The following is a 12,187-nucleotide window of genomic DNA, read 5'->3' as shown; positions in this document are numbered from 1 at the left end:
TGTTGGTAATTCTGTCATCTTCAATGGTTCTGGTTTCTCTGCATTCGTAGATACAGTCGCTTGACATGCTAGGCATTTTCTAACCTGTCGTTCTACCATTTTATCTATTCCAGGGAACCACACTTTTTCACGTATCAATGCTTTAGTCTTTACGATCCCTTGGTGTCCTACATGAGCCAATTCTACAGCTTTTCCTCTCAATGTCTCTGGTAAAACTATCTGATGTCTTCGTAATATGATTTTATCTACTACTGCTATTTCATCTTTCACATTTTTAAATGGTTCCAACAAAGGATGTTTCCAATCTTTATCCTTTCCACTTTCAACAGCTTTCCTCAATTTCTTGAATGTTTCGTCACGATCACTCTCTATTTCAATTTCTTGTTTGGTCATTGCCTTTGGAACACTGTTCTGTACAACATAGTTTACATAACTTCCTATCATATTAACATCTTGACTAACTTCTGTCTGTGTATCTGTTGAAGTAGGATGTCTGCTCAAGTAATCTGCAGGGTTGTCAATACCTGGTCTATAGATCACTTCACAATCATATGGCATTAGTCGCAATCGCCATCTCTCAATCCTTGCGGACATCTGTTTTTGACTTTTGAAGATTCCTAGTAATGGCTTGTGATCCGTTGTTATCTTGAACTTTGCACCATATACGTACAAATGAAAATGTTCAGCACCGTATACAACAGCTAGCATTTCCCTCTCGGTTTGTGAGTATCTCGTTTCAACATCGGATAATGCTCTGCTTCCATATCCTATCACTTTACCATCTTGGCACATAATAGCTGACAGGCCTACAGGGCTTGCATCTACTAGAATATTTGTTCTCTTGTTAATGTCAAAGTAAGTTATTACATCAGAACTAATTAAAGCTTTCTTTAGATCTTTAAATGATTGTTCTTCAACACCTGTCCATTTCCATTGGCTATTTTGATGAGTAAGCTCTCGCAATGGTGTTGTAATCGAAGCGTAATTGTAGATGAACCGTGACAAGTACTGAGCCATACCTAACAAGGACTTTACTTCACTTGCCGACTGTGGTCGTGGAGCATTCTTGAGACTTTCTATCTTCTGTGTATCAGCAGCTAATCCGTCACTACTGAATGTATGTCCGTAAAACTTAACCTTTGGTTGAGCAAAACAACATTTCTCTTTATTTAAAGTTGCTCCACATTGCTTCAATCTTTCAAGAACTGCTTTAAGGTTTATGTCATGTTCTTGTTTTGTCCTTCCAAAAATAATTATGTCATCAGATATGTTTCTGCATCCATTTAACCCGCTCAATAAATTTCTTACTGCAGCTGCAAATAATTCAGGGGCAGAATTCACGCCAAACATCAACCGTTTGTAACGAAACAAACCGACGTGTGTGCTAAACGTTGTAATATATCTGCTTTCAGGATGGAGTGAAAATTGATGATATCCCGATGACAAATCTAATGTGCTAAACACTGATGCACCATTCAAATCAGATACAATTTCATCTAACGTTGGTATTGGGTGTTTTTCTCTCTTGATAGCTTGGTTCGCTTCACGCATATCAACGCATAAACGAACTCCATTTTTCTTCGGTACTACAACGATTGGACTGACCCACGGTGTTGGTCCTTCAATTTTCTCTATGATGTCAAGTTCTAATAATCGCTTCAGCTCTCGATCAACATCAGCACGAACATGAAATGGTATTCTCCTGTGTTTTTGTTCCTTTGTTGGTACTGTTGTGTCGATGTGTAACTTGATCTCTACATCTTTGATTTTACCAATACCTCTAAAAAGTTCTGAGTAGTCATTGATACATTGAGGAACACTATCTTCACTCTTACCAATTCCACACGCTAGTTTGACAAGCTCTAGTTCTTGAGATGTTTTCCATGATAACAAATTTCCTGTATTACCATGTACTATATAAAACTCAGTCTCTATACACTTCTGTGTGGATTCAATGGATATTTTGAGTTTAACAATTCCTACTACTTTCAGTGGATTTGCTTTTCCATATGCAAAGATTTCTGTTTTGTGTTTGTCAATTGTTGGCTTGGGTACTATCTTATCAAATGAAACACTATCCATCACGTTCACTGACGCTCCTGTGTCTACAAGTGCTCGCATCTGTACCTTGTTATTACAGTGGACTATCATATCACATGTTGGTAACTTATTTGATGGTCCTGGGAGAACAAAAGCATAATCTGTATCTCCTGTTGCACCACTACTGCACACCTGTTCTTCCACTCTGCTAACTTGTTGTTTGCCTTTCGTGAAACAAACTCGTGCATAATGATCTTGTTTACCACATGAATTACAAATTTTACCTTTTGCTGGACACTCAGCCTCATGTGGGTATGCCAAACCGCATTTTCTACATGTTGATGATTTTCCTGCTGGTTTTGACTTTTGTTTGTAAGTGGATTTATTATACTGACTTTGATTCTTTGTACCATTATATTTCTTTGAACGGCTACGATTTGTAAACTTCATCGCATTCACAGATTCTGTTGTCGCATTTACAGCTGATTGGGATGAATTTCCTTCAACCTCTGTTGCCCTTTTTTCTGACAACTCAACAGACCGTGCTAAATCAAGAATTTGTGTCAATGTTCTTTCCTTTTCTAGGATACGCCTTCTAAATCGGCTGTCTTTGCATCCTGAAATTATCTGTGTTTTAATTTCTCTGGTAATGTCATTGAAATTACACTTAACAGCCTGTAGACGCAGTCTACTACAGTACTGGTCAATTTTCTCACTAGGCTCCTGATTCATTCTACGAAAAATTATCGTTTCATAATCAATGTTACCTTTTGGGGTTAAATGTGTTGTCAAGGCTTCTTTGGCCTGTGTGTACGTACCACCATCACCACCAGTATCTTGATCTGGCAGGGTGTCAAATTCATCTTGTAACTCTAACCCTCCATAGAATAACAACAGTGCTCTCTTTCGGGCATCATTTGTAATTCCGAAGCCTACCATGGCTCGCTCAAAACGCTTCAGCCACTTGGTCCACCTCGTCGCTCTGCTGGCGAGATCGGCGTGCACATCAAATGCAGGCAGGCTAGGCATATTACTATTCGCCATAGCCATGGTGGTTATTCAAACGATATTTAACTTATATAAGACGGTATAGTTACGATTCTCATTTATCTAATTTATCTATCCTCATTTATTCACGTTTATCCTCGTCGCCAAATTGTAATGTTTTATCACTCTTCTATATTATACTTTATTCACATCGTCCATGTTGCACACGCTTACTCTTACCTAGAGGGCGGCAACTACATTACACAAGCTTAGAAGAAATGGTGTCTGTGGTAAGACTTCAAGATGTATTGAAAAATTTCTCAGAGAGGACACAAGCTGTTGTAATGAACGGGACAAAGTACTCATACATTCCTGTATTATCTGGTGTAGCACAATGATCGGCTCTTCTTATCAATGACCTGCCTAAAGTTCACTACCAGATTATTTGGCGATGATACACTTATACATTGAGAAAGCACATCAAGAAGAGATGAGATACAACCGTCTCCAAGCTGATATTTACAAATTGGCTGAATAGGAAGATGTGGGAGATGGAATTCCATCCAGATAAGTGCCGTGATCATATCTAGAAAGAAAGGTCCTACATCCATATTGTATTCTTTGCATGGACATGTTATCAAGCAGGTGGATAACATCAAGTACCTCGGTGTCACCATATCTAATGATCTAAATTGCGTGTGGAACCAGCACATCACAAATGTCTGCCAAGCTGGAAACCAGGCTCTGGGATTCTTAAAAAGGAATCTTAAATGGCTCTAAGAAGGTGAAAGCAGTCTACAAAGCTCTAGTATGACCTAGAATGGAGTACGCTTTAACTGTATGGGATCCCCACACACAAATCAACATAACTTGTCTTGAGAAGATCCAACGAATTGCAGCTAGATGGGGTCACTAGGAGGTTTTGCAGAACCTCAAGGGTTAATAACATGATGGAGGAACTGAAATGGAACTCACTACAGAGCAGGAGAAAGGAAGCTAGACATTGTTTCTTCTCTAAGTACAGCAACCAGCAGCTTTTTATCAACTCTGTTTTTGACCCCTTGAAGCGACTGGCTCTAAAAATAAAAAGGGCTTCACATCCCAACCAGTTCTCATCCAATTCCCACAGAACTAATTACCAGATTTGGCCCTTCTTACCATGCAATGTGAGAGAGTGGAATGAGGATTGTGAAGACCATCACAACAAAATCATACTATAAATATTCCATTTCCTAGGCAGAGGTTTAGATGACAACCACGCCAACTCGAATCTGCCTGACCCTTGTAAAAATAAATAAAAAGCATAAAAGAAAAATAATAATAAAAATAAAAAAATAAAATGAAATAATATAAGAAATAAATCCAAACAATCAAACCAAGATCAGCTGTAAATACTGCCACCACACCAAATAGTTCCGTGATATCAACATGATGATTGTGGGAAAATGAAGATGTCATTGCTTATAACTTTTTTTTCAAAGGCTTCTATGAATGGATGTACTGGTTGGGAGCAGGAACGCGAGTAGACCAAACCCAGTACCGTTTTGATTACGATCAATCGGGAAATTACCTCACGACCTTATAAAGGTTGCGCTGATTACTAGCTGCATTATGGGAGTATGTTTCCATAGGTGTTTGATTCAAAAAATGACTGGGGTAATAATCTTTAGCGATTAGAGGTTTCACAACATTAGGCCCTATATAAATCCAGGATATTATTATTATTATTATTATGGTACTATTTATTTTCACAAGGGGGTGACTCGAGTTGGCATGGTTGTCATGCCCGAATTTTGATGCACTATCTAAACCTCTGCCTAGGAAATGGAGATAACTACTTTGATGTGGTCATCACTTGTTATGGGATCACCTGTGATGTGGCCCCCTGTTGTGGCTGTTTGTGCGAATAAAATAAATGAAATGAAGTATTCATACAATGATGCCAAAAAAATGTATCAAATAATGAAACCCTTTTATTATTATTTACAGTACTGAGGCGTATGTGGAGGTACTCGACAGTACACGTGTACACCTGGAGAAATATGATTGGGCACGTAAGATGGCAGTAGATGCTTTAGAGCATGAGTCAGCTGTGGGTGCTAATCCTGCCGATGCTTTGAATGAGATTCCTGATCTGAGGAGGTACGAGATTTAGATTTCGATGCTTTTGCAGGTAATGAATGTTATGTTTATTACTAGTAACAGTTGTAGTTTAGACTTTGTAGCACTTACAGTACATGGATCGCACCATGATAAATGGACAGCACCATGATAAATGGACAGGCACCATGATAAATTAAGTGAATACATGTTCTAGAAATGGATAATAAGTGTATATGGCATGTCATTGTGAGAGTCTAACAAATACGCAGAGTATTTATATTATAATATCATGGATTTAAAAGTGTTTATGTTTTAAAACCTCTCTAAGCGCTGATCAGTAGAAACTGAACCCGAACCGGAATACGCCCTTGTTGGTAACCAGGGTTCGATCTAAATTGAACCATGGTGAGCACCATTTGTGGCTCGGTAATCCCAGATGCGATATTTCTTTTCGTATATGAGTTGGAACGTCACAAAATAAACATCATTATCCATAAAGGTGTGATGTAAGAATTGAGCTACAATTCGCTATAAATTCAACTGCTTTCTGTCGAGCCGTCTGTGTAGTCGAGTGCATTTTAGGCTATGAACTTGGTCAATGTATGGTGTTCGAATTCCATGAGCAACTTCTTTTTACTTTATAGTGAGATAGAGATTATTTAGAGGGTTAGGTTTAGTTATATTTAGGAAGTAGTTTGACTATCTTTCACATAAGTGATCCCCAACTTATTTACAAAAAATAAAATCGCATCCCGGACTCAAGCGCCTCCTACCCAGGCCTAGTAAAGAAAGCTCATAAAGTGAATAGGTTTACTGTATTCTTAGAAGACAAAAGGTTTGTTTGTTCAAACTTATAAATATTGTAATTTGATTGAGGTATTATATTTTCTTATATATTTGTTAATAAATAATCGAAGCAGGAGATTACTATACCTCCATCCGGTTCAGGATTTATGGTGCATGGTCGCCAATTGCATGCTTGATCGGCGATGACCTGCTGTCCGTGGTGCTCTTAATTGTTGCTGTATATTGCATGCTCAATTGATTTGCTAGTGTGGAAACGGCCGAAGATTTTGGCAGTTGCAAAGAAATTTGTATAAAAAACACATTTTTCTTACATATTCGCAGTTCTAATATAGACTAATGGATAAAGGGGAACTAAAAGGTACCTTAGCTCATACGGCGGTAGTATCAGGCTTGCGGTTTAGGAGGAGATAGAAGAACACATTTTGGTAGTGTAAACTTATGATCATATATTGGTAGTAATCAATCACACATAGTCTTGAAATCCAGATATAAATATAACACTGTATTGGGTTGTTTCAACATAACAGTCTCTCCATCCTCAACACCCACGAGGTGGCTCTGAATGCCCTCTATGAGCGACGTTCACTTTGGGTTATATTATGATATAGATAATCGTATTATAGTAATCTTAATTATCACAATTAGCATTGTTTATTGGCTGCATCACAAATGAATTTTTATTTTACCCTATTTATAGAGGGTGATCCTAAGCAGTGTATACTGACAATCAATTGGCTCTCTTGATGAGTTGTCGGCGGTGAAATTCTTCACTCTGATTGTTACACTGAAGTACAATCTGGGGAAGTGTCGGAGGTAGGCGGTTGCTACACCTTCCGTAGAAACGTTGTCTACCAGGAGCTATTCCCTCGACACCTACACACGTAAAATGTCGAAAGCGCGATAATGGCACTCCTCCCCAGTGGTGTCGCCTTGTATTCCAGTGATTTTCAAGGTAAGCAGGCGATGGTGGCCGCCGTCTAAACAACGACCCAACACCCTCTTCAGAAGTTTATCCTGCCTTGGCCAGTCCGTGGGTGGGGCCGAATGATCCAATCCCACATTCCCAATTACTCGAACCTCTCGAGATCGGACTAAGGCCAGAAGCCTATCGAATTGGTCCGTTGTCGGCGAATAGCCAGGAGCCACTCCCAAGCCCACCTCACAACCATGCCTCTCAACTCGCAGATCTCCTGTTCGGTGGGGTACGTAGTCGGATCGCCAAACAGGGCAATCCCACCAACCACATCCACAGGTCCCACATCAAGATAGTTGCAGATCTGTCTGCAACTGGCCGAGATGGAAACAGGCGTTGAACATCTTGGGTGCTGAACCGAAGCCGATGTCTCCTGCATAACCAATGTGGTGCCGGGGCATCACTCTTGGCTGGTCGCTCTCTGTGTTCTGTGCCGGTGGTGGCTGCTTTCCTCTTTGTCTGCTGCTTTGCGGTTGAAGTCTGGTTCACTGCCGGCTCCTCCTCGGCCCGACGACCGCATCATCATATATAGGAAGCTGTCGATCCCGACAGGGCTTCAGCTTGTCATGATTTAGAACAGCTTATTCCTCAGCTGCAACAAACAAGAACTAATAACCTCAGTAACAATACCAGGCCCCTTCCAGGGAGGACACAACTTCTTGCACTTTGTCCCCACATTGGTATGGACGTTCCAGTACTCGAAGATCATAGTCCTGTTTCATTCTCTTCTGAGTTTGCTTTAGCGTTTCCCTAGAGACACCATGGGCATCACGGATCGCTTTCACTAAATCTGCAACTACATCCTGGTCATCAGTGGACCTGCATTCTCCAAACATAAGATCAGCTGGTAAAGTTGACCTCTCGGTCCAGCATCAGCATGTTTGGAGTGAAACCAGTCGAGCGATTCACTGGGGCGCGTAGCGCACCAGCAATCTATGGCAGCGGCCGGTACCTCGTCGTCCGGGTCTTGTGGATCTGTAAGACTCTACATAAACATGCGAACAATTTACTTTCAAAAATTCCTCCCCTGGTCTGAGTGTAACTGAAAAGGTAGACCAAATCTAGAGAAAAGTTCCCCAACTAGGGCTCTAGCAGTACCTCTGCAACTTGAGACAGGAGTGGGCTGATTTCAACCCATTTTGTGAATTGATCGACCATCATCAGAATGTGGATGTTTCCCCATTCAGTTTTTGGTAACGAGCAAAGGAAATCGATATGTACACATTCCATAGGAACGCCGGCCTGGAATTCAATCAACCAGTGTCGTCTTCTTACTTCTATTACAAATGTTGGAAGTCTGTACATACCGTATCAGAAGAATTCTCCTTGAGTTGAAACTTGGTCCGGGCGACCACTTGATGACCCACCGACGGCAGATCGTGATGTAGCCTGAGAGCTATAGCTTGTGGCTCCTTGGGCAACCCTCTGCTTGGTTAATGAACAGGATGCCTACTTCCATGAGATGCAGGCGTTGCCTGTTCAGCCAGTAGTGTTTGGTGGCAGCGCTGGAGATAAACAGCTGGTTCTCGGAGGGTTCCCCAATCTGCAACCAGTCCAGAACAGGTGCCAAATAAGGATCACTCGTCTGATGTTGCCTTAGCTTGTCCAGTGAGTAACCCCAACACTTGGCTCCCTTTGGGCATAACTGTACCGAAACCACACGTCCACCGTCATTCCCATAGAAAAAAAAAAAAACTGAATTGTTTCATTAGTAGTTGTCCGTGATACTTACCTGTCCACCTGGGTCCCAAGGTAGGGTGCCCTCCGGGACGTGGTCCAAGGCTAGCCGAACGTCATCTACTTCATCCTGGAACGCTGACCATCTTGCATGTGCTCGTTGACAGTACGAACAGCCCCCACAAGGAAGCAGGACGTTCAAGGTTACCGTCATGAGTTTCTGGTTGGCATTGCCATGATGTTGTTTTCGGCGGTGTTCATTAGGTGATACTGACTCCGCTCCTCAATCCACAGGGCGAGTTGTCCCTGTGGTTGCTTGAATCTAAGGAGCCAGGTCAGGCTGTTGTGATCAGTCCGCACTCTAAAAGGTCTGCCTAGAAGGTAGTGCCGAAAATGCCATGACCAACTTAACTATTGTATAACATGCAAGGAGTTGCTAGCAATTGTGTTCATGACTAGAGTTAGCCGGGCACTTACAATACATATGCAATTACCTTCTCTTTACCTCCCTATACCTGAAGCAACTCGCCTCCCAGCACTTGGTCCGAAGCGTCGACGTCCAGAGTAAATTTGTCCGTCCCGTTTGGCAAGGCGAGTAGAGGAGGTTGGATGAGAGCAGCTTTCAGGCCCGTAAATGTTTGGTGTTGTCCGTCATCCCAGTGAAACATCTTTCTTGGTGAGTTCGTACAGGGGTGACGCTAAACTAGCAAAGTTCTCAATGAACTCTCTATAGTAGTTAGCCAACCCCAAGAACTGCTGGATTTCTCTCAGATTGGTAGGTATCGGCCATTCTTGAACCGCCTTGATATCCGAATCGGACACCGCCACGGTATCCTCACAAATGATTCAACATAAAAATTCAACCTGTTTCTGAAGTTTAAAGTTTTTAATACGAAATCGTTGCTGAGATGATATCTTTGAACGTTTTACCTAGTACGACAATCTCATCGAGAAATGCCAATACAATATCCCACGTCAATCCCTGAAGCACCAAACCCATGGCACGGGAGAAAGTCTTTATTTTTAAAATTTTTTATTCAACTTTATGACTGAACATAACATAAAGACAGCGAAAAGAAAGGGATGAACAGGTGACCTCTATCCACATCCCTCTTAAAATACACATAACAGTAACAAATAGAATATATAAATGCACAAGATAAATATGAAAATAGCTAAAGTAAATTACTTACTTTTAAATACTGAATACAATGTGAGAAATACAGTATGACGTTAAAACTTATACTTTTATATATGAATATGATACAAACATGCCTACTGAACTATTGGACAGACCGAATGGAATTTTAACGAATTCATACATGCCATTCACAACAGTATGTTGTAAAAGTAAAAACCAGGTCATACATTGGCACTCCAAAACGCTTCAGAATGTATAGCATATATAGTCGACGTGACGCCTTGGAAACGACTTATTTGCATGTCCCACTTGAGGTCACTTTGCAGGGTTATCAGTTAAATTAGGGGATGTGGTCATCACCTGTGATGTTTAGTCGCTTGTCACTGTTTGTGCCAATAAAATAAATTATTAATTCATTAAAAAGATTCATTCGGTTGGAATTACAATTAAATGTAATAGTTAATTATATTTCAACCTATACGGTTGAGATATGATTAACTATTACATTTTATCTCTTATTAATGTTTTCAGTACTGAGGGTGTATGTGGAGGTACTCGACAGTACACCCGGAGAAATAGGATTGGGAACTTAAGATGCCAGTAGACGCTTTAGAGGATGATGAGTCAGCTGTGGGTGCTAATTGTGCCGATGCTTTTGAATGAGATTCTTGATAATCCTGGGAAGCTACAAGATTTAGATTTGGACGCTTTTGCAGATGAGTTAGAAAAGGGTTAAACAATCAATACAAGGATTTGTGATCTTTATTCCATGAAGTGACCAAGCGATTCCAGATGTTGACCAAAGAAAAACCGGCCACATTTTATATTGGTAAGCTACAAAAAAAATGTTGTTAATGCTACTAAATTGGTCGCTTAATTTTACAACTCTCCTACAAAACTGCTGAATGGTGTTGAATTTTTAAGGATAACTAAAAAAGGCAAAAAATAACAGTAATTTGAAATCTCAGCCATGTTTTGTAAGTTGTTGCATCACATATCAACTATGCAACTTGCTCACAATGGCTGGATCTGCAAAAACCATGCTGGGCCGCCAAATTAAAACAATGTTTAGTCTCGGCAGCCGTCCAACCGTATCGATTGATCACAGTTAATTACACATATTCCTGGATCAATGCTCAGTATAGTCGGTCGAGTTTGAATCCGTGAAATGTGTAAATAAGTATCTCCGCTTTAACAATTCACAATGTGTGAGCATTTTGAGGTCATTTGTATGATTTAGGTTGTGTTTCCGCAGCTTTATGTCCATGCATTTATAAATTTCTGAATTGCAACCAAATTTGATCCTCGTCTTCAGATAAATCATCAGAGGAATCACGTTGATCAACTTCTGTCTCTTGTTCTATGGGTACTTTGACTGCTAAGTCTCTCGGATCTCTAATTATTCTTCTTCTATTAACCCATTTAGTAGCACCTCCGTTGCTTTGCCTAAGTTGGTAAATTATTTCATATCCATAAAGAAACAATCTCAAACTCTTATTTTTGTTTATACGTGATTGTGTAAACTTTTATAGATATCATTAGACAGTTTGTTAGTACTAATAACTGTTGATTTCTTAAAGGAACTATAATATATCTTCTAAAATACATTTCTTAATTAACTGTATATAAGTATGGTGATTTAAATAAATACATTTCTTAATTATTGTAAATAAATATGGTGATTTAATCAAATACATTTCTGAATTATTACTGTATATAAATATGGTTAATCAAGCATTCTGCTTACAATTATTATCATAGTTTTATAGTAATAGCTTATGTAAAATTGACATATATTTATTCTTTTGTTTGACTACATTGCATTTTCCGTAAACGTAGTACATAACTGCTTTTATAAAGTAGATGGCGCTACAATAATATTAGCGAGATTTCCTGAAATCGTTTCCAATGTCCATGATTAAGCTTGAGAATAAAACATATTTACAGTATTTGATTGGATCATAAAAGAAAGTTTTACCAAATACAAAATAGAGATCCAGATGAACCTTTTCACTAAAGTTTTATACACATTACTTAGGCCTACTAGGTTTTATACTGTATGGCAAACAACTAACTTTTAAGCTGCATGCCTCCCCTGAATAAACGGCTCCCTTGAATAAACACCCCCTAAAAACCCTACTGAACAATAAACACCCCCTAAAAACCCTCCTGAACAATAAACACCCCCTAAAAACTCTCCTGAACTCCTATTTGAACAAATACAGAATGCAAATTACAGGTTAAAATTCTTTTAACTTTTCATCCACTTGAATAAATTCTTTATTTGGTATTAATTCAACCTACGATTGATTATGCCTTAGGCTTCTCCTTTAAATCAAACTCCAAATTATTCAAAATTAGGCCTTTAGTCTAGATTGTCATCCACAACTTTCACAACTAAACCAACAACAAACAACCAAGATTTGACTTTCAAAATGGGTGTCATGGAGATAGTCTCA

At 39.6% G+C, this 12,187-nt stretch overlaps 1 long non-coding RNA gene across 2 annotated transcripts in view; it reads left to right on the top strand.

Annotated features, from left to right (window-relative positions):
- LOC140059230 (uncharacterized) overlaps positions 1–12,187 on the top strand; it is a 42,460-nt gene that overhangs the window by 6,305 nt on the left and 23,968 nt on the right. The window contains exons 3-4 of one of the 2 annotated variants that reach the window (XR_011847153.1): positions 5,017–5,169; positions 10,260–10,557. This is a non-coding gene — a long non-coding RNA (uncharacterized lncRNA). Of the gene's footprint in view, positions 1–5,016; positions 5,201–10,259; positions 10,558–12,187 lie in introns of both variants that reach the window. The other variant, XR_011847152.1, reaches the window with a different exon arrangement.

This window comes from Antedon mediterranea, chromosome 9 (assembly GCF_964355755.1).
Source record: "Antedon mediterranea chromosome 9, ecAntMedi1.1, whole genome shotgun sequence".
NCBI classification, from domain to species: Eukaryota; Metazoa; Echinodermata; class Crinoidea; order Comatulida; family Antedonidae; genus Antedon; species Antedon mediterranea.
The sequence above is the reverse complement of the archived record's forward strand: the minus strand, read 5'-3'. Positions and strand labels throughout refer to the sequence as shown.